Source organism: Hyla sarda, chromosome 2 (assembly GCF_029499605.1).
Source record: "Hyla sarda isolate aHylSar1 chromosome 2, aHylSar1.hap1, whole genome shotgun sequence".
NCBI classification, from domain to species: Eukaryota; Metazoa; Chordata; class Amphibia; order Anura; family Hylidae; genus Hyla; species Hyla sarda.
The window spans coordinates 52,277,916-52,298,976 of record NC_079190.1 but is presented as its reverse complement, the minus strand read 5'-3'; the positions used below and the strand labels follow the sequence as shown (position 1 = coordinate 52,298,976).

Below are 21,061 nucleotides of genomic sequence, written 5' to 3'. Positions count from 1 at the left end.
GAAGTTCTGCCCATGCCCCGATCCTGCAGCCCAAATGGAAGGAATGGAAGTACAGAGCCTCTTTACTCCAACCTCATCCCCTTTTCTCCATTTCTCTGTGTCTTGTCTGTCACCCCATTCTGTTTATGTACGCTTATTGTTTTCCCAGAGCTCCCGGGATTTCAGTTTGGCTTCTGTTGAAAGATGTAATAGATTATGTCAATGGCATCCTAGTGTTCCCATTTTTCTTTTCTCTTAATCTCTTTTGTGTTAATTTTTGTATGATTATGACTAGGGATGAGCGAATCGAATCTGACAAATTTGAATTAATTACGAATTTTAGGAAAAATTTGCTTTGCAATGAATCAGAATATTGCCGCAATTCGAACGTATGAATTGCTTAACCCCTTAAGGACCCAGCCATTTTACACCTTAGGACCCGGCCATTTTTTTAACATCTGACCACTGTCACCTTAAACATTAATAACTCTGGAATGCTTTTAGTTATCATTCTGATTCCGAGATTGTTTTTTCGTGACATATTCTACTTTAACATAGTGGTAAAATGTTGTGGTAACTTGCATCCTTTCTTGGTGAAAATCACAGAATTTGATGAAAAATTTTAAACTTTTGCATTTTTCTAACTTTGAAGCTCTCTGCTTGTAAGGAAAATGGATATTCAAAAAAATAATAATTATTCACATATACAATATGTCTACTTTATGTTTGCATCATAAAATTGATGAGTTTTTACTTTTGGAAGACATCAGAGGGCTTCAAAGTTCAGCAGCAATTTTCAAATTTTTCACAAAATTTTCAAACTCAGTATTTTTCAGGGACCAGTTCACGTTTGAAGTGGATTTGAAGGGTCTTCATCTTAGAAATACCCCACAAATTACCCCATTATAAAAACGGCACCCCCCAACGTATTCAAAATGACATTCAGTCAGCATTTTAACCCTTTAGGTGTTTCATAGGAATAGCAGCAAAGTGAAGGAAAAAAATTCACAATCTTCATTTTTTACACTCGCATTTTCTTGTAGACCCAATTTTTGAATTTTTACAAGGGGTAAAAGGAGAAAATTGATACTTATATTTGTAGCCCAATTTCTCTCGAGTAAGCACATACCTCATATGTCTATGTAAAGTGTTCGGCGGGCGCAGTAGAGGGCTCAGAAGCGAAGGAGCGACAATGGGATTTTGGAGACGTACGTTTTTCTGAAATGGTTTTTGGGGGGCATGTTGCATTTAGGAAGCCCCTATGGTGCCAGAACAGCAAAAAAAAAAAAAACACATGCCCTACCATTTTGGAAACTAGACCCCTTGAGGAATGTAAGAAGGAATTAAGTGAGCCTTAATACCCCAGAGGTGTTTCACGACTTTTGCATATGTAAAAAACAATACATATATATTTTCACTAAAATGTGTGTTTCCCCCCAAATTTCATATTTTTGCAAGGGTTAATAGCAGAGAATACCCCCCAAAATGTGCAACCCCATCACTTCTGAGTATGGAAGTACCCCATAAGTTGACCTAAAGTGCACTACGGGCGAACTACAATGCTCAGAAGAGAAGGAGTCATATTTGGCTTTTTGAGAGCAAATTTTGGTCGGGGGGCATGTCGCATTTAGGAAGCCCCTATGGTGCCAGGACAGCAAAAAAAAAAAAAACACATGGCATACCATTTTGGAAACTAGACCCCTTGAGGAACGTAACAAGGAATAAAGTGAGCCTTAATACCCCACATGGGTTTCACGACTTTTGCATACGTAAAAAAAAATATTTTTTTTTCACAAAAATGTGTGTTTCCCCCCCAAATTTCACATTTATGCAAGGTTTAATAGCAGAAAATACCCCCCAAAATTTGTAACCCCATCTCTTCTGAGTATGGAGGTACCCCATAAGTGGACCTGAAGTGCACTACGGGCGAACTACAATGCTCAGAAGAGAAGGAGTCATATTTGGCTTTTTGAAAGCAAATTTTGCTCGGGGGGCATGTCACATTTAGGAAGCCCCTATGGTGCCAGGACAGCAAAATAACCCCCACATGGCATACCATTTTGGAAACTAGACCCCTTGAAGAACGTAATAAGGGGGTACAGTGAGCATTTAAACCCCCCCCCCCCCCACTGGTGTCTGTCAGATCTTTGGAACAGTGGGCTGTACAAAATTTTTTATTTGCACAGCCCACTGTTCCAAAGATCTGTCAGACACCAGTGGGGGGTAAATTCTCACTGCACCCCTCATTAAATTCCGGAGGGGTGTAGTTTCCGAAATGGGGTCACATGTGGGTTTTTTTTTTTGCGTTTGTCAAAACCGCTGTAACAATCAGCCACCCCTGTGCAAGTCACCTCAAATGTACATGGTGCACTCTCCCTCCTGGGCCTTGTTGTGCACCCCCAGAGCACTTTGCGCCCACATATGGAGTATCTCCGTAGTCAGGAGAAACTGCATTACAAATTTTGGGGGGCTTTTTTCCCTTTTAACTCTTGTCAAAATTAAAAGTATAGGGCAACACCAGGATGTTAGTGTAAAAATTTTTTTTTTTTTACACTAACATGCTGGTGAAGACCCCAACTTCACCTTTTCATAAGGGGTGAAAGGAGAAAAAGCCCCCCAAAATTTCTTAGGCAATTTCTCCCGAGTTTGGAAATACCCCATATGTGGCCCTAAACTGTTGCCTTGAAATACGACAGGGCTCCGAAGTGAGAGAACGCCATGTGCATTTGAGGCCTGAATTAGAGATTTGCATAGGGGTATTCTACGCCAGTGATTCCCAAACAGGGTGCCTCCAGCTGTTGCAAAACTCCCGGCATGCTTGGACAGTCAACGGCTCTCCGGCAATGCTGGGAGTTGTTGTTTTGCAACAGCTGGAGGCTCCATTTTGGAAACAGTGGCGTACCAGACGTTTTTCATTTTTATTGGGGAGGGGAGGGGGGCTGTGTAGGGGTATGTGTATATGTAGTGTTTTTTACTTTTTATTTTATTTTGTGTTAGTGTAGTGTAGTGTTTTTAGGGTACAGTCACACGGGCGGGGGATTACAGCGAGTTTCCCACAAACTTGCAGCCTGATACTCACTGTAAGCCCCCTGCCCATGTGAATGTACCCTGTAACCTGTTGCCACCGCCGCCGTCTCTGCCGCCGGGATCCGGGTCTTCAGGGACGAGGTAAGTACCGGGGCCGGGTCCCAGCACTCCCCCGTCCCCCGCCGCGTCCTCTGGTCTTCCTCACGTTCTCTCTGGACTTCCAGGAGCCGGACAGGGCGGGAGGAAGTAACCGCCTCCCCCTGCGATTGGTCGGTTAGCTAACCGAGAATCGCAGGGGATAGGAGGAGGTAGCAGGCTTGCCACCTCGCTCCTATACTTCAGCATGGTCCTGGCTGTCTGTGACAACCGGGATCATGCAGAAACCCGATCAGCCCAGTATCGCCGCAGATCTCAGGGGCGATTTCCCTCCCTCGTATGGCCCCCCTCGGCGTTTGCCCTGATTGCCTGCTGAACGATTTCAGCAGGCATCCGCTTCCGATCTCTGCCCGGCGAGCGGCGGAGACCGGAATGACTCAGGACGTTTGCATACGTCCTGGGTCCTTAAGTACCAGGGTCCCAAGACGTATGCATAGTGTTGCTCGCGAATATTCGCGAATATCGCATATTCGCGAATTCGCGAATATAGCAATATATATTCGTAATTATGAATATTCATTTTTTTTTTTCACAGTAAACATCACAGTGATCACCCCTCTCTGCTTCCAGCTTGTGTGGTGTAAAGAAGGCTCTAATACTATTGTGTGAGACTGGCGTGCGAATTGTCGCATATGCGAAAATTTACATATGCTAATTTCCGCGTATGCTAATTTTGATTTATGCTAATTTTTGCATATGCTAATTTTCGCATACCCAAATTTTCGCGTATGCGAAAATAAAACGCGATGTCACAGCCCTATATAATTGGCAGCCATCTTGCGGCCAGTCACTTCTGAGTTTTATTGCAGAGAGAGAGGGACAGAAAGCAGTGTGTTGCACAGGAAAGCTTTTTTACAACAGTGATTCGCCTCCCAGTCACATCAGCGTTCTATTGCAGAGAGAGAGGGACAGAGAGCAGTGTGTTGCACATAAAAGCTCTTTTACAGCAGCGATTCACCACAAGCCCAAATCCAGCCTAGAAGCACTGATAGGGAAGAGAGTTAGATTGAGATAGAAAGTGCAATTTTGGGTGTAGTACACAGTGACTGTGTGCTGCAGCACTGGTGTGTACAACAACTGAAAAGTTAGGGTGCGCAGAGCCAGTTAGGGTGAGCAGAGCACTAAAAGCCATAATCACCTGCTATTAATGCCTAATAGAGGTTGCGTAGTGGAGGGTATTGTCCTCTATTACTAGAGATGTCGCGAATTGTTCGCCGGCGAACAGTTCCCGGCGAATTTAACATATGTGAAGTTCGATCCGCCCCCTATACTTTAACATTGCAGTAAAATTTGACCCTGTGAGTCAGTCAGCAGACACATTACAGCCAATCAGCACCAGTCCCTCCCTACCAGACCCTCCTACCTCTTGCACGGATGCCATTTTACCCTCATTCAGCATGCTGCAGGCTTAGGAAGTGGAGGGTCAGAGAAGCTGCTCCTGCTGTATAGGGAAAGCGATAGCTAGGTTGCTGCTAGGTGGTGTATTCAGGGTCCAGTTTTCTCCTAAAGCTCTAGTGTAACATCTGCTTTAAGGACAGCACCCAAAAAAGCCCTTTTTAGGGCTGAAAGATATCAGTCCGTGTGTCTTGCAACAGCTGGAGGCACCCTGGTTGGGAGGGAACCGCTGGTTAAAAATGGTACTCCAGAATCAAACTTAAGTTCCTTCAAGCAAGTAACTACTACAGTATTCAAAGGGCTGAAAGATATTAGTCCGTGTGTCTTGCAACAGCTGGAGACACCCTGGTTGGGAGGGAACCGCTGGTTAAAAGGGGTACTCCAGTATAAAACTTAAGTTCCTTCAAGCAACTAACTACTACAGTATTCAAAGGGCTGAAAGATATCAGTCCGTGTGTTTTGCAACAGCTGGAGGCACCCTGGTTGAGGACCACTGCTTAAAAGGGGAACTCTGATGGCAAGCTTTTTTTCTTTAAAGCAACTAACTACTACAGTATTCAAAGGGCTGAAATATATCAGTCCGTGTGTTTTGCAACAGCTGGAGGCACCCTGGTTGGGGACACTGCTTAAAAGGGGAACTCCGCTGGCAAGCTTTTTTGCTCATTGTCACACTAGTGCAAATCACATTTGGTGTGACAGTTGTGCAAATTTTTTTAAAAAATACCTTTTTTGGCTGTTAAATAAAACCAGTCGTCACTGTCAGTTCACATCAAAGTTACCATTTTTTTTTTGCCTGCAGGGCAAATTGTGTCACCTTAGTGCAAATCACATTAGATGTGACAGTTGTGCAAATTTAAAAAAAAAATACCTTTTTTGTCTGTTAAATAAAACCAGTCGTCACTGTCAGTTCACATCAAAGTTACCAGGTTTTTTTTGCCTGCAGGGCAAATTGTGTCACCCTAGTGCAAATCACATTTGGTGTGACACTTGTGCAAATTTAACCAAAAAAATGACAGGGGATAGGGGATAAGTTTTTCTCCATGAGACTACTCCTTTAAATGTATGGCATAGTGATGATGGGGAATCAGCAGCTATACCGACATCATGGTGACATCCTGCAGAGACAACTCGAATTGTGCCATAAGAGACCTGGTCCTGGCCTTCTTCCTGGTGCCAAGATTGGCTACAAAGATTATGGCAATTGATAAATAAACTAGCCTTCTTAAAGAAAAACTGTTATTAGTGTCACCGCACTAACCTGTTGGTACAGGTGTGTAGAGCGGGTGACACTGATGACAACCATACTAACCTGTCTCTCATACATGGTCCCGCTCTCCCAATATCTTCCTCCATTTCCTCCATTGGGTCTTCAGGCTTGGTGCACGGACAAATCTTTCTGACATCACCGCTGTTGTTTCCCCAGACCTGCTCACAGCCGGGTACAGCAGAGAAACAGAAGCGGGGATGTCAGGAAGTTCTGCCCATGCCCCGATCCTGCAGCCCAAATGGAAGGAATGGAAGTACAGAGCCTCTTTACTCCAACCTCATCCCCTTTTCTCCATTTCTCTGTGTCTTGTCTGTCACCCCATTCTGTTTATGTACGCTTATTGTTTTCCCAGAGCTCCCGGGATTTCAGTTTGGCTTCTGTTGAAAGATGTAATAGATTATGTCAATGGCATCCTAGTGTTCCCATTTTTCTTTTCTCTTAATCTCTTTTGTGTTAATTTTTGTATGATTATGACTAGGGATGAGCGAATCGAATCTGACAAATTTGAATTAATTACGAATTTTAGGAAAAATTTGCTTTGCAATGAATCAGAATATTGCCGCAATTCGAACGTATGAATTGCTTAACCCCTTAAGGACCCAGCCATTTTACACCTTAGGACCCGGCCATTTTTTTAACATCTGACCACTGTCACCTTAAACATTAATAACTCTGGAATGCTTTTAGTTATCATTCTGATTCCGAGATTGTTTTTTCGTGACATATTCTACTTTAACATAGTGGTAAAATGTTGTGGTAACTTGCATCCTTTCTTGGTGAAAATCACAGAATTTGATGAAAAATTTTAAACTTTTGCATTTTTCTAACTTTGAAGCTCTCTGCTTGTAAGGAAAATGGATATTCAAAAAAATAATAATTATTCACATATACAATATGTCTACTTTATGTTTGCATCATAAAATTGATGAGTTTTTACTTTTGGAAGACATCAGAGGGCTTCAAAGTTCAGCAGCAATTTTCAAATTTTTCACAAAATTTTCAAACTCAGTATTTTTCAGGGACCAGTTCACGTTTGAAGTGGATTTGAAGGGTCTTCATCTTAGAAATACCCCACAAATTACCCCATTATAAAAACGGCACCCCCCAACGTATTCAAAATGACATTCAGTCAGCATTTTAACCCTTTAGGTGTTTCATAGGAATAGCAGCAAAGTGAAGGAAAAAAATTCACAATCTTCATTTTTTACACTCGCATTTTCTTGTAGACCCAATTTTTGAATTTTTACAAGGGGTAAAAGGAGAAAATTGATACTTATATTTGTAGCCCAATTTCTCTCGAGTAAGCACATACCTCATATGTCTATGTAAAGTGTTCGGCGGGCGCAGTAGAGGGCTCAGAAGCGAAGGAGCGACAATGGGATTTTGGAGACGTACGTTTTTCTGAAATGGTTTTTGGGGGGCATGTTGCATTTAGGAAGCCCCTATGGTGCCAGAACAGCAAAAAAAAAAAAAACACATGCCCTACCATTTTGGAAACTAGACCCCTTGAGGAATGTAAGAAGGAATTAAGTGAGCCTTAATACCCCAGAGGTGTTTCACGACTTTTGCATATGTAAAAAACAATACATATATATTTTCACTAAAATGTGTGTTTCCCCCCAAATTTCATATTTTTGCAAGGGTTAATAGCAGAGAATACCCCCCAAAATGTGCAACCCCATCACTTCTGAGTATGGAAGTACCCCATAAGTTGACCTAAAGTGCACTACGGGCGAACTACAATGCTCAGAAGAGAAGGAGTCATATTTGGCTTTTTGAGAGCAAATTTTGGTCGGGGGGCATGTCGCATTTAGGAAGCCCCTATGGTGCCAGGACAGCAAAAAAAAAAAAAACACATGGCATACCATTTTGGAAACTAGACCCCTTGAGGAACGTAACAAGGAATAAAGTGAGCCTTAATACCCCACATGGGTTTCACGACTTTTGCATACGTAAAAAAAAATATTTTTTTTTCACAAAAATGTGTGTTTCCCCCCCAAATTTCACATTTATGCAAGGTTTAATAGCAGAAAATACCCCCCAAAATTTGTAACCCCATCTCTTCTGAGTATGGAGGTACCCCATAAGTGGACCTGAAGTGCACTACGGGCGAACTACAATGCTCAGAAGAGAAGGAGTCATATTTGGCTTTTTGAAAGCAAATTTTGCTCGGGGGGCATGTCACATTTAGGAAGCCCCTATGGTGCCAGGACAGCAAAATAACCCCCACATGGCATACCATTTTGGAAACTAGACCCCTTGAAGAACGTAATAAGGGGGTACAGTGAGCATTTAAACCCCCCCCCCCCCACTGGTGTCTGTCAGATCTTTGGAACAGTGGGCTGTACAAAATTTTTTATTTGCACAGCCCACTGTTCCAAAGATCTGTCAGACACCAGTGGGGGGTAAATTCTCACTGCACCCCTCATTAAATTCCGGAGGGGTGTAGTTTCCGAAATGGGGTCACATGTGGGTTTTTTTTTTTGCGTTTGTCAAAACCGCTGTAACAATCAGCCACCCCTGTGCAAGTCACCTCAAATGTACATGGTGCACTCTCCCTCCTGGGCCTTGTTGTGCACCCCCAGAGCACTTTGCGCCCACATATGGAGTATCTCCGTAGTCAGGAGAAACTGCATTACAAATTTTGGGGGGCTTTTTTCCCTTTTAACTCTTGTCAAAATTAAAAGTATAGGGCAACACCAGGATGTTAGTGTAAAAAATTTTTTTTTTTTACACTAACATGCTGGTGAAGACCCCAACTTCACCTTTTCATAAGGGGTGAAAGGAGAAAAAGCCCCCCAAAATTTCTTAGGCAATTTCTCCCGAGTTTGGAAATACCCCATATGTGGCCCTAAACTGTTGCCTTGAAATACGACAGGGCTCCGAAGTGAGAGAACGCCATGTGCATTTGAGGCCTGAATTAGAGATTTGCATAGGGGTATTCTACGCCAGTGATTCCCAAACAGGGTGCCTCCAGCTGTTGCAAAACTCCCGGCATGCTTGGACAGTCAACGGCTCTCCGGCAATGCTGGGAGTTGTTGTTTTGCAACAGCTGGAGGCTCCATTTTGGAAACAGTGGCGTACCAGACGTTTTTCATTTTTATTGGGGAGGGGAGGGGGGCTGTGTAGGGGTATGTGTATATGTAGTGTTTTTTACTTTTTATTTTATTTTGTGTTAGTGTAGTGTAGTGTTTTTAGGGTACAGTCACACGGGCGGGGGATTACAGCGAGTTTCCCACAAACTTGCAGCCTGATACTCACTGTAAGCCCCCTGCCCATGTGAATGTACCCTGTAACCTGTTGCCACCGCCGCCGTCTCTGCCGCCGGGATCCGGGTCTTCAGGGACGAGGTAAGTACCGGGGCCGGGTCCCAGCACTCCCCCGTCCCCCGCCGCGTCCTCTGGTCTTCCTCACGTTCTCTCTGGACTTCCAGGAGCCGGACAGGGCGGGAGGAAGTAACCGCCTCCCCCTGCGATTGGTCGGTTAGCTAACCGAGAATCGCAGGGGATAGGAGGAGGTAGCAGGCTTGCCACCTCGCTCCTATACTTCAGCATGGTCCTGGCTGTCTGTGACAACCGGGATCATGCAGAAACCCGATCAGCCCAGTATCGCCGCAGATCTCAGGGGCGATTTCCCTCCCTCGTATGGCCCCCCTCGGCGTTTGCCCTGATTGCCTGCTGAACGATTTCAGCAGGCATCCGCTTCCGATCTCTGCCCGGCGAGCGGCGGAGACCGGAATGACTCAGGACGTTTGCATACGTCCTGGGTCCTTAAGTACCAGGGTCCCAAGACGTATGCATAGTGTTGCTCGCGAATATTCGCGAATATCGCATATTCGCGAATTCGCGAATATAGCAATATATATTCGTAATTATGAATATTCATTTTTTTTTTTCACAGTAAACATCACAGTGATCACCCCTCTCTGCTTCCAGCTTGTGTGGTGTAAAGAAGGCTAATACTAATACTATTGTGTGAGACTGGCGTGCGAATTGTCGCATATGCGAAAATTTACATATGCTAATTTCCGCGTATGCTAATTTTGATTTATGCTAATTTTTGCATATGCTAATTTTCGCATACCCAAATTTTCGCGTATGCGAAAATAAAACGCGATGTCACAGCCCTATATAATTGGCAGCCATCTTGCGGCCAGTCACTTCTGAGTTTTATTGCAGAGAGAGAGGGACAGAAAGCAGTGTGTTGCACAGGAAAGCTTTTTTACAACAGTGATTCGCCTCCCAGTCACATCAGCGTTCTATTGCAGAGAGAGAGGGACAGAGAGCAGTGTGTTGCACATAAAAGCTCTTTTACAGCAGCGATTCACCACAAGCCCAAATCCAGCCTAGAAGCACTGATAGGGAAGAGAGTTAGATTGAGATAGAAAGTGCAATTTTGGGTGTAGTACACAGTGACTGTGTGCTGCAGCACTGGTGTGTACAACAACTGAAAAGTTAGGGTGCGCAGAGCCAGTTAGGGTGAGCAGAGCACTAAAAGCCATAATCACCTGCTATTAATGCCTAATAGAGGTTGCGTAGTGGAGGGTATTGTCCTCTATTACTAGAGATGTCGCGAATTGTTCGCCGGCGAACAGTTCCCGGCGAATTTAACATATGTGAAGTTCGATCCGCCCCCTATACTTTAACATTGCAGTAAAATTTGACCCTGTGAGTCAGTCAGCAGACACATTACAGCCAATCAGCACCAGTCCCTCCCTACCAGACCCTCCTACCTCTTGCACGGATGCCATTTTACCCTCATTCAGCATGCTGCAGGCTTAGGAAGTGGAGGGTCAGAGAAGCTGCTCCTGCTGTATAGGGAAAGCGATAGCTAGGTTGCTGCTAGGTGGTGTATTCAGGGTCCAGTTTTCTCCTAAAGCTCTAGTGTAACATCTGCTTTAAGGACAGCACCCAAAAAAGCCCTTTTTAGGGCTGAAAGATATCAGTCCGTGTGTCTTGCAACAGCTGGAGGCACCCTGGTTGGGAGGGAACCGCTGGTTAAAAATGGTACTCCAGAATCAAACTTAAGTTCCTTCAAGCAAGTAACTACTACAGTATTCAAAGGGCTGAAAGATATTAGTCCGTGTGTCTTGCAACAGCTGGAGACACCCTGGTTGGGAGGGAACCGCTGGTTAAAAGGGGTACTCCAGTATAAAACTTAAGTTCCTTCAAGCAACTAACTACTACAGTATTCAAAGGGCTGAAAGATATCAGTCCGTGTGTTTTGCAACAGCTGGAGGCACCCTGGTTGAGGACCACTGCTTAAAAGGGGAACTCTGATGGCAAGCTTTTTTTCTTTAAAGCAACTAACTACTACAGTATTCAAAGGGCTGAAATATATCAGTCCGTGTGTTTTGCAACAGCTGGAGGCACCCTGGTTGGGGACACTGCTTAAAAGGGGAACTCCGCTGGCAAGCTTTTTTGCTCATTGTCACACTAGTGCAAATCACATTTGGTGTGACAGTTGTGCAAATTTTTTTAAAAAATACCTTTTTTGGCTGTTAAATAAAACCAGTCGTCACTGTCAGTTCACATCAAAGTTACCATTTTTTTTTTGCCTGCAGGGCAAATTGTGTCACCTTAGTGCAAATCACATTAGATGTGACAGTTGTGCAAATTTAAAAAAAAAATACCTTTTTTGTCTGTTAAATAAAACCAGTCGTCACTGTCAGTTCACATCAAAGTTACCAGGTTTTTTTTGCCTGCAGGGCAAATTGTGTCACCCTAGTGCAAATCACATTTGGTGTGACACTTGTGCAAATTTAACCAAAAAAATGACAGGCAGAGGAAGGCTACCCCGCAGGGGCCGTCGTAGTGCTGGGATTCCATTTGGCCCTAGAATGGCCAGTGTTCAGAGGCCACGTATCCTGAACCCCCAAAGTTCTGAGGACTTAGTTGACTGGCTATCACAAGACATCCAATCTACTACAGCTTCCGCTCTGAACCTTGATGCACCATCCTTCTCCTCCTCTAGCTTAGCTTCGGGCACCTCTCATGCTACCACTTGCCCGTCTGCCGCCACCACCAACACTAGCACCACAGCAGCTTTACTTGATCCATCAGAGGAGTTATTTACACATCAGTTTGAAGACATGAGTGATGCGCAACCATTATTGACAGAGGATGTAGTTAACAGGGATATGTCTCAGTCAGGCAGCATTACACACATGGACGTACAGTGTGATGATGATGTTGTACCCGCTGCTGCTTCCTTTCTTGAGGTGGCAGATAGCGGTGAAGGTGTTGATGATGACGATGTGTCCGTGAATGCCACGTGGGTGCCTGCTAGAAGAGAAGAAGAGGGGGAAAGTTCAGATGGGGAGACAGAGAGGAGGAGGAGACGAGTTGGAAGCAGGGGGAGGTCGTCAAAAAGAGCTAGTGGCACAGTCAGACAGCATGCATCGGCACCCGCGGTCAGCCAGACGGGACGCCAATCAACGCATGCTGTTGCCACCACCAGAAGGCCGTCATCGCAGAGCTCAGCAGTGTGGCATTTTTTTTGTGTGTCTGCCTCTGACAACAGCGAGGCCATTTGCAACCTGTGCCAGAAGAAACTGAGTCGTGGGAAGTCCAACACCCACCTAGGCACAATTGCTTTGCGAAGGCACATGATGTCACATCACAAATGCCTATGGGATCAACACGTCACTAGAAGCAGCACACAAAGTCAAAGCCGCCATCCTCCTCCTGGTCCAGCATCTTCCGCCAGGTCAACCACTGCTGCCCTCCTTGCCCCCTCTCAACCATCCGCCTCTCCATCTCTCGCCTTGAGCAGTCCCTGCTCATCTGCCCACAGTCAGGTGTCTGTCAAGGAGATGTTTGAGCGCAAGAAGACAATGTCTCAAAGTCACCCCCTAGCCCGGCGTCTGACAGCTGGCTTGTCGTAACTGCTAGCCCGCCAGCTTTTACCATACAAGCTGGTGGAGTCTGAGGCCTTTGAAAAATTTGTAGCCATTGGAACACCGCAGTGGAAGGTACCCAGACGAAATTTTTTTGCACAAAAGGCAATCCCCAACCTTTACTCCATTGTGCAAAAGGAAATTATGACATGTCTGGCACACAGTGTAGGGGCAAGGGTCCATCTGACCACTGATACCTGGTCTGCAAGTCATGGTCAGGGCAGGTATATCACCTACACTGCGCATTGGGTAAACCTGGTGACGGCTGCCAAGGATGGAATGCGTGGCTCTGCAGAGGAGTTGGTGACACCGCCACGACTTGCAGGCAGGCCTGCTGCCACCTCCTATACTCCTCCTACTCCATCCTCTTCCATAACATCCTCGGCCGAGTCCTCTTCCACTGCTGCGTCTTGCTCCACATCACCGGCACTACCCCAGCTCCCCAGGTGCTATTCCACATCCCGGATACGGCAGTGTCACGCCATCTTGGGGTTGACTTGCCTCAAAGCGGACAGTCTCCCTGCACCAGCGCTCCTGTGGGCCCTGAACGCACAGGTGGACCAGTGGCTGACTCCGCACCAACTGGAGATCGGCAAGGTGGTTTGTGACAACGGAACAAATTTGTTGGCGGCATTGAGGTTGGGCAAGTTGACACATGTGCCGTGCATTGCACGTGTGTAATCTGATTGTACAACGCTTTGTGCTCAAGTACCCAGGCTTACAGGATGTCCTGAAGCAGTCCAGGAAGGTGTGTGGCCATTTCAGGCATTCCTACACGGCCATGGCGCACTTGTTAGATATCTAGCTGCGAAACAACATGCCAGTGAGGCGCTTGATTTGCGACAGCCCGACACGTTGGAATTCAACACACCTAATGTTCGACCACCTGCTCCAACAAGAAAAAGCCGTCAACGAATATTTGTATGACCGGGGTGCTAGGACATCATCTGCGGAGCTGGGAATTTTTTTGCCACGTTACTGGAGGCTCATGCGCAATGCCTGTAGACTCATGCGTCCTTTTGAGGAGGTGACAAACCTGGTCAGTCGCACCAAAGGCACCATCAGCGACATCATACCGTTTGTTTTCTTCCTGGAGCATGCCCTGCGAAGAGTGCTGGATCAGGCAGTAGATGAGCATGAAGAGGAAGAGTTGTGGACACCATCACCACCAGAAACAGCCTTATCAGCATCGCTTGCTGGACCTGCGGCAACGCTGGAAGAGGATTGTGAGGAAGAGGAGTCAGAGGAGGAATGTGGCTTTGAAGAGGAGGAGGAAGATCAACCACAGCAGGCTGGGGGGAAGAAGATTATACCTTCCCTGACATTACTGAGGACGAGGAACGGGACATGAGTAGCTCAGCATCCGTCCTTGTGCAAATGGGGTCTTTCATGCTGTCGTGCCTGTTGAGGGACCCTCGTATAAAAAGGATGAAGGAGAATGACCTGCACTGGGTGTTCATGCTACTAGACCCCCGGTATAAACATAAAGTGCCTGACATGTTACCACATTACAGCAAGGCGGAAAGGATTCAGCAGGTCCAAAATAAATTAAGAATTATGCTGTACACAGCGTATAAGGGTCATGTCACAGCACAACAGGGATCTAACAGGGGAAGAGGTGAAGTAATCCTCCTCCTCCCACAAACACGCCGGCAAGGACAGGATGCTTTACAGACATGCTGTTGATGGAGGCTATGCAGAGCTTTTTAAGTCCTACGCATCGCCACAGCCCTTCGGGGTCCACCATCAGAGAACGACTTGACCGACAGGTAGCAGACTACCTGGCCTTAACCGCAGATATCGACACTCTGAGGAGCGATGAACCCCTTGAGTACTGGGTGTGCCGGCTTGACCTGTGGCCTGAGCTATCCCAATTTGCGCTCGAACTTCTGGCCTGTCCCGCTTCAAGTGTCCTGTCAGAAAGGACCTTCAGTGCAGCAGGAGGTATTGTCACTGAGAAGAGGAGTCCCCTTGGTCAAAAAAGTCTGGATTACCTCACCTTTCTTAAGATGAATGAGGGATGGATCCCAAAGGGAATGACACTGGGCGATACATTTGACTGAACAAGGCCTGATCAGAGGAGCTGCCTTGGGCTAAAAATGGTCCACACGCTGCTGTATTTGAAGTCTGAATGCCGGATGACTTGCGTGACTTATCCGCCACCAACTAGGGTTCAAGCCGCAATGTTTTAGGGCACTTTCTGCCTGGCGAAACAAACAGAAATTTTTCTGGCTGCTGCTACAATACCAAATTTTCCAGCCAGGTGTACATGCCTAATTTTTCGGGCCTCTGCTGCTGCACTTGTTATGGTGCTGCAATTTTTATGGCCGCTGCTACAGCTGCGACAATACCAAATTTTCCAGCCAGGTGTACATGCCTAATTTTTCTGGCCTCTGCTGCTGCACTTTTTCTGGTGCTGCAATTTTTCTGGCTGCTGCTACAGATGCGGCTACAACAATACCAAATTTTTCATCCATGTGTAAATGCCTAATTTTTCTGGCCTCTGCTGCTGCACTTGTTATGGTGCTGCAATTTTTCTGTCCGCTGCTACAGAAGCGGCTGCAACAATACCAAATTTTTCAGGCATGTGTACATTCCTAATTTTTCTGGTACTCTCTGCTGACATCTCTGTCCATTTTAGCAACCGTGGATATTAGATGTATGCTAAGGGTAGCATGGTGGCTCAGAGGTTAGCACTGCTGCCTTGCAGCGCTGGGGCCTTGGGTTCAAATACCACTATGTGCGTATTATGGATTGTATTATCCTCCCCTCATATATGCTCTAATTAGTTCAGGCAGAGAAGTGCCAGGAGGTGCATAGAGGAGTAACAGTTGCCTAAATTCATCAGACGCAGGCAGAGGTTGCAGCAGACTAGGGGCGAGTGGCAGCAGGAGTCACAGCAAGAGGCCTGAGATCCCGATACGGCCCACTGATTAAATGTGGTTCTTCCACAGCCAAAACAGCAACTTGGACAGGTCACGCCGCCTTTACGCTCTCAGGCCGTTGGTCTTGTGACAGTGTGTGACTCTGTCTACTCATCCTCCTCATGTGTGCAAGGCACGGCGGTGTCATGCTGTTCTTCACATGGTTTGCCTTGGTGAACGGATTCACACAGGGGAGGAACTGCTAAAAGTCATTCATAAAGAAATTCGAGCATGGCTTACTCCACGAAAACTAGAAGACAACGGGAAGAACATCTTGTCTGCGCTGCGACAAGGAAGCCTGAGACATGCGCCTTGCATGGCACACGTGTTCAATCTGGTTGTCAAGCGGTTCCTGAAGTGTTCCCCCCATCCTTAAGACATCCTAACAATGGGAAGGAAACTTCATGCACTTCAGCCACTCATACACCACAAAGCACACCCTCCTTGAGCTGCAGCATCAGAACGGTATCCCCCAACATAGTCTGATTTGCGATGTTTCCACACCTTAGAATTCCACCCTCCATATGCTGGATCGACTATAGGAACAGAGAAAAGCCATCCCCGATTTTTGATGATCCAAGCGGACAGGGGGACTCCCCTGTGTAACTTCAATATAAACCAGTGGCAGCTCATACGTGACACCTGCCATTTGCTCAGGCCCTTTGAGGAAGCCACATTATTAGTCAGTCGCCAGGATTGTGGGATTAACAACGTCACTCCACTGCTTCATTTACACAACATGTGTTGGAAACTATGGCTGTTCAGGGCACTGGAGACGTGGCGCCTACATCTCACGGCCACATGAGCCCTGTGGGGGCTGAACTGGAAGAGGAGGGGGACAGTGGAGCACAGTTTAGGTTTCATGAAATGGGCGGTTTTTATAGTCATCTGACAGGAGAGGAGGAACAGGAGCAGCCAGAGGAGCTAGAGGGTTATGAGGAAGATGAGACAGAGGACTCATACACACCGTGGCAGTATGTAGTGGAGATAAAGGCAGGGAGTCCCTCCCAGTCACTTGCACAAATGGCATGTTGCATGCTCACTTGCTTGTGTAGTGACCTCCGAATTGTAACCATTCGGCAGCGGGATGACTTCTGGCTCTCCACCTTATTGGACCCTCGCTACCAGCACAAAATTGGGCCTTTTTTACACCCACTGAGAGGGAGGACAAACTGACCTACCACAGAGACATCCTATGTGATCAGTCTGCGCCATTGTCCATACTCTCGCAGGTCTGACTCGGGGAGGCCGCTCTGCACTCACCTTCCACTGCCGTGGCTGCTGGGGAGGGGTGGCAGGAGCAGTACCAGCTCCATCAGCAGCAGCCTGAGTCTACAGTAGCTGATGAGTAGCTTTCTTAGCCCACATAGTGAAGCAACTCAGCAGCAGGTAGACCTGGAGCAGGACCTAAACCAGCAGGCGGTGGCATACCTTGACATGGCCATTCCAACAAACCTTGAAGATCCACTGGACTTCTGGGCAGCCAAACTTGATTTGTGGCCGCAACTAGCAAAGTTTGCCCTCGAAAAGCTGTCTTGCCCGACCAGTAGTGTGCCATCAAAGCGGGTGTTTAGAGCGGTGGGGGCCATAGTTACCCCAAGGAGAACCAGTCTGTCCACTAAAAATGTGGAGAGACTGACCTTTGTGAAGATGAATCAGGCATGGATCAGACAGGATTTCCATCCACCAATGCCTGATGCATCAGAGTAGATTGACCATGGTGTCACACACAACACTTCACAAAAAGGGATAGTGCAAAACATATTTAAGGCGCTGCTCTCCATTTACAGACAACAAATAAGTATTGAGAATATGCATTAGCTAAAACTTAACTTTTCTTAGGATAAAATATATGGACCCCAATTTTTTTATATCTAAGAAAAGGAAAGGTGTGCAAAAAAAAACATGTCCCACCTACACCACCAAGTATTGATGTGATGCAAAGACCTCTAAAAGGTGGAAGGGAACAACGTGTGGTCCATTGTAAAAACTTCCCCTGTAAGGCCCTTCTCTCGCATTATTCATTCCCTTTTTGGCAAGTGTTACTCACCCTTAAAAGGGTGGCCCCACACAGGAACCTCTCACTATTTCCACCTACAAACACTGCCATTTCCCAGGGTTTTTAGGTGGAAATAGGGAGAGTTTACTGTGTGGGGCCGCCTTTTTAGGGCGAGTAACACTTGCCAAGAAGGGAATTAATAGGACGAGAGTAGGGAAACTTAGAGGGGAAGTTTTTACCCCCACCTGCTACAATGGACAATATGTAGCTCCCTTGATGCCAAATGCTCCTTTTTTCACCCACCTTCGTCACCGGGTACTGGTATTGCCACCCACCACCCTACTCTGTCACTAGGTCACTTTCAGGACTCCTGATGCTGCTGATGCCACCTCCAGGCTGTCTCATTCTGCCACCATATGTTCTCCTCATGCTGATGCCAGCTCCAGGCTGTCTCATACTGCCACCATATGATATCCTGCTGATGCCAGCTCCAGGCTGTCTCATTCTGCCACCATATGTTCTCATGCTGATGCCAGCTCCAGGCTGTCTCATTCTGCCACCATATGTTCTCCTCATGCGGATGCCACCTCCAGGCTGTCTCATTCTGCCACCATATGGTCTACTCATGCTTCCGCCACTGCAGGCTGGGTCATTCAGCCACTATATGGTCTCTTCTTGCTGCCTCAAACTCCAGGCTGTGTCATTCAACCACTATATGGTCTCCTCATGCTTCCGCCACCTCAAGGCTGTGTCATTCAGCCACTATATGGTTTCCTCATGCTGCTGCCAACTCCAGGCTGTGTCATTCAGCCACTATATGGTCTCCTCTTCCTGCCGCCAACTTCAGGCTGTGTCATTCTGCCAGATTATGGTCTTCTCATGCTGCTGCCACCTCCAGGCTGTGTCACTGCGACACAGTGCTGCTGGCACAATAAATAAAACTTTTTAGGTTCATCTATTTGAAATCTTCAATTTAAATGTTAAAAAATATCTTTAATTCAATTGTGAGGCCCTATGGTCTCATCAGGCTGTTGCCACCTCCAGGCTGTGTCATTCAGCCACTATATGGTCTCCTCATACTGATGCCACCTCCAGGCTCTCTCATTGTGCCACTCTGCGACAGTGATTCTAATAGTGAAGCCTCTAATCTGCATGTCCTACTGAATAACAGTGTTATTTCACTAACACAGCACACTCCATATGCATGTTACAGCAAGGCAAAGTGTTGTACACCCCTATTGAGGCTCTCTGTAGGCCAGAAATAGCCGTTTTTAAAAGCGGTTCGCCGCAAATAAATTCGGATCGAATTACATTTTTTTCGGAAAATCCGGCAAATCGGCCAAATCAAAGTTTTTCAAAAATTCACTCATCTCTAATTATGACGGAATGGATGTTTTTGTATTTTTTTTTTTTTTACATTTGTTCCTTATAGCTTTGCTTTTTATGCTTCAGTACTTCAGTACTTTCAGTAAGATATTGTTTATGTTAAACTGAATAAACTTTAATACAAATTTCATTAAAATAAAGACCAGTGACTTACCTTTCTAACTCACAGACTATAGGCAGTTCTGGTAGAACAGCAAACATTTTATTAAGCTGTTTGTTTTACTTTAAAAAAGCCCTCTTTTGTGCCCCCAAACTTTTTAGGCCTGCTTCTGTGTCCTAACATGGAGGAAAAAAATTATGGAATCACCTTGTAATGTGCATTTCTACAACAATGACTGGCAGATGTCTAAAATTGAAAATAGGTCTGCAGGTCAACTGGAAAGTGCTGAGCTGTAAGGTCCCCAGCACACTACCGAATTTCTGCTTAGGATTATTCTGAGCAGAATTCTTTCAGAAGCTTCCAGATCCCAACCTGATTTAAAATGCATAGTCAAATGAAAAAAAAGCAACAAAAAAAAAAGGGTCCGACAAGGCTTTATTCTATAAAGCTGATCTGTCAACAGCTTTGACGTCCTGACCAAGGCCACCCAAAGGCGACGTTCTGAATAGTGTTGCTCGCGAATATTCGCAATTCGAATATTATTCGCGAATATCGCATATTCGCGAATTCGCGAATTTCGCGAATATAGCGCTATATATTCGTAATTACGAATATTCGTTTTTTTTTTTTTTTTTTTCTTCACAGTACACATCACAGTGATCACCCCTCTCTGCTTCCAGCTTGTGTGGTGTAAAGAAGGCTGTAATACTACTGTGTGAGACTGGCGTGCTAAAATTCGCATATGCTAAAGTTCGCATATGCGAAAATTCGCAGATGCACATTTTCGCATATGCGAAGTTTCACACATGTTAATCTTGCATGTGCTAATATTCACATATGCTAATTTTCGCATACGCGAATATTCGCATATGCGAAAATAAAACGAGAATATAACGAATATGCGAATATTCGCGAATATAAGACGAATATTCGTCCATATATTCGCGAATATTCGCGAATTCGAATATGGCCTATGCCGCTCAACACTAGTTCTGAACATATATGTTTAGAACGCTGGGGTGCTGGACCGGAGATCGTGGGAGGTCCCAGCGGCTGGATCAGACATCTTATTCCCTATCCTTTTGATAGGGATAAGATGTCTATGGTCGGAGTACCCTTTAAATTATAGCCAATTTTTATAATTTTTTTAATATTACTGTTTAGGTAAAACACATTCAATCGTATCAATCGAGCTTAGACATAGTCTAAAAGGACAGAGAAACATAAAAGCAGTTACTAAAGGCGCAGAAGAATAGCGGGCAGTGCCACTGCACTATACAAAAATGATGCTGAATTCATTGGACCCGCTCAGAACTGTATTGTAGTAGATGGGGGTGCATCATGCAATATTCAGTACCGTATGTTATGAAAACCAAGATGAAGTGGGAGTTTCCCATGAAACAGACTGTTGCTATCCATTTTAGCTTTTCTACTGCGGGTGGGCATTTTAATGGTCTAATTAAAAGTCGAGTTTTACAGTACAGGTGAGTGCTCATATGCTATTTTTCTCTTTTTGTGGACATTTGATAAAAGCAGTTTGGATTCTTTATATAGATAAACACCGATATAGAAGACCAAAGAATAGTTTTAGAAAAAGACATGTAAAGCTTTATTGAAAGTTAGACATATAAAAACACATAAAATACATATATAATATGACAAGATGGGGGTACAGGAAGAAATGGGAGGCTGAGAGGAACTGTATATCCTATGTGCAGAGCATACTCATAGTACACAAATGTTGAAAGCTGGCCAGGTATGGAAAGACATTAAACCACATGGGGCATTACAAATATACATGGCAGGCATAATATAAAAGCACACAGGTGCAAGAAGAAAAGTTCACAACATAAGAGAGCAAAAATTATAGCAATGAACATGCACCGAATCAGGATACCTCTCACCTCCAACCCCGAATGCGCGGTTTCGC

General features: G+C 45.5%; 1 protein-coding gene across 4 annotated transcripts in view; it reads left to right on the top strand.

The window, feature by feature from the left end:
• The window catches only part of ATP8A2 (ATPase phospholipid transporting 8A2), a 955,662-nt gene that overhangs the window by 60,655 nt on the left and 873,946 nt on the right, over positions 1 to 21,061 (top strand). The window lies entirely within an intron of this gene.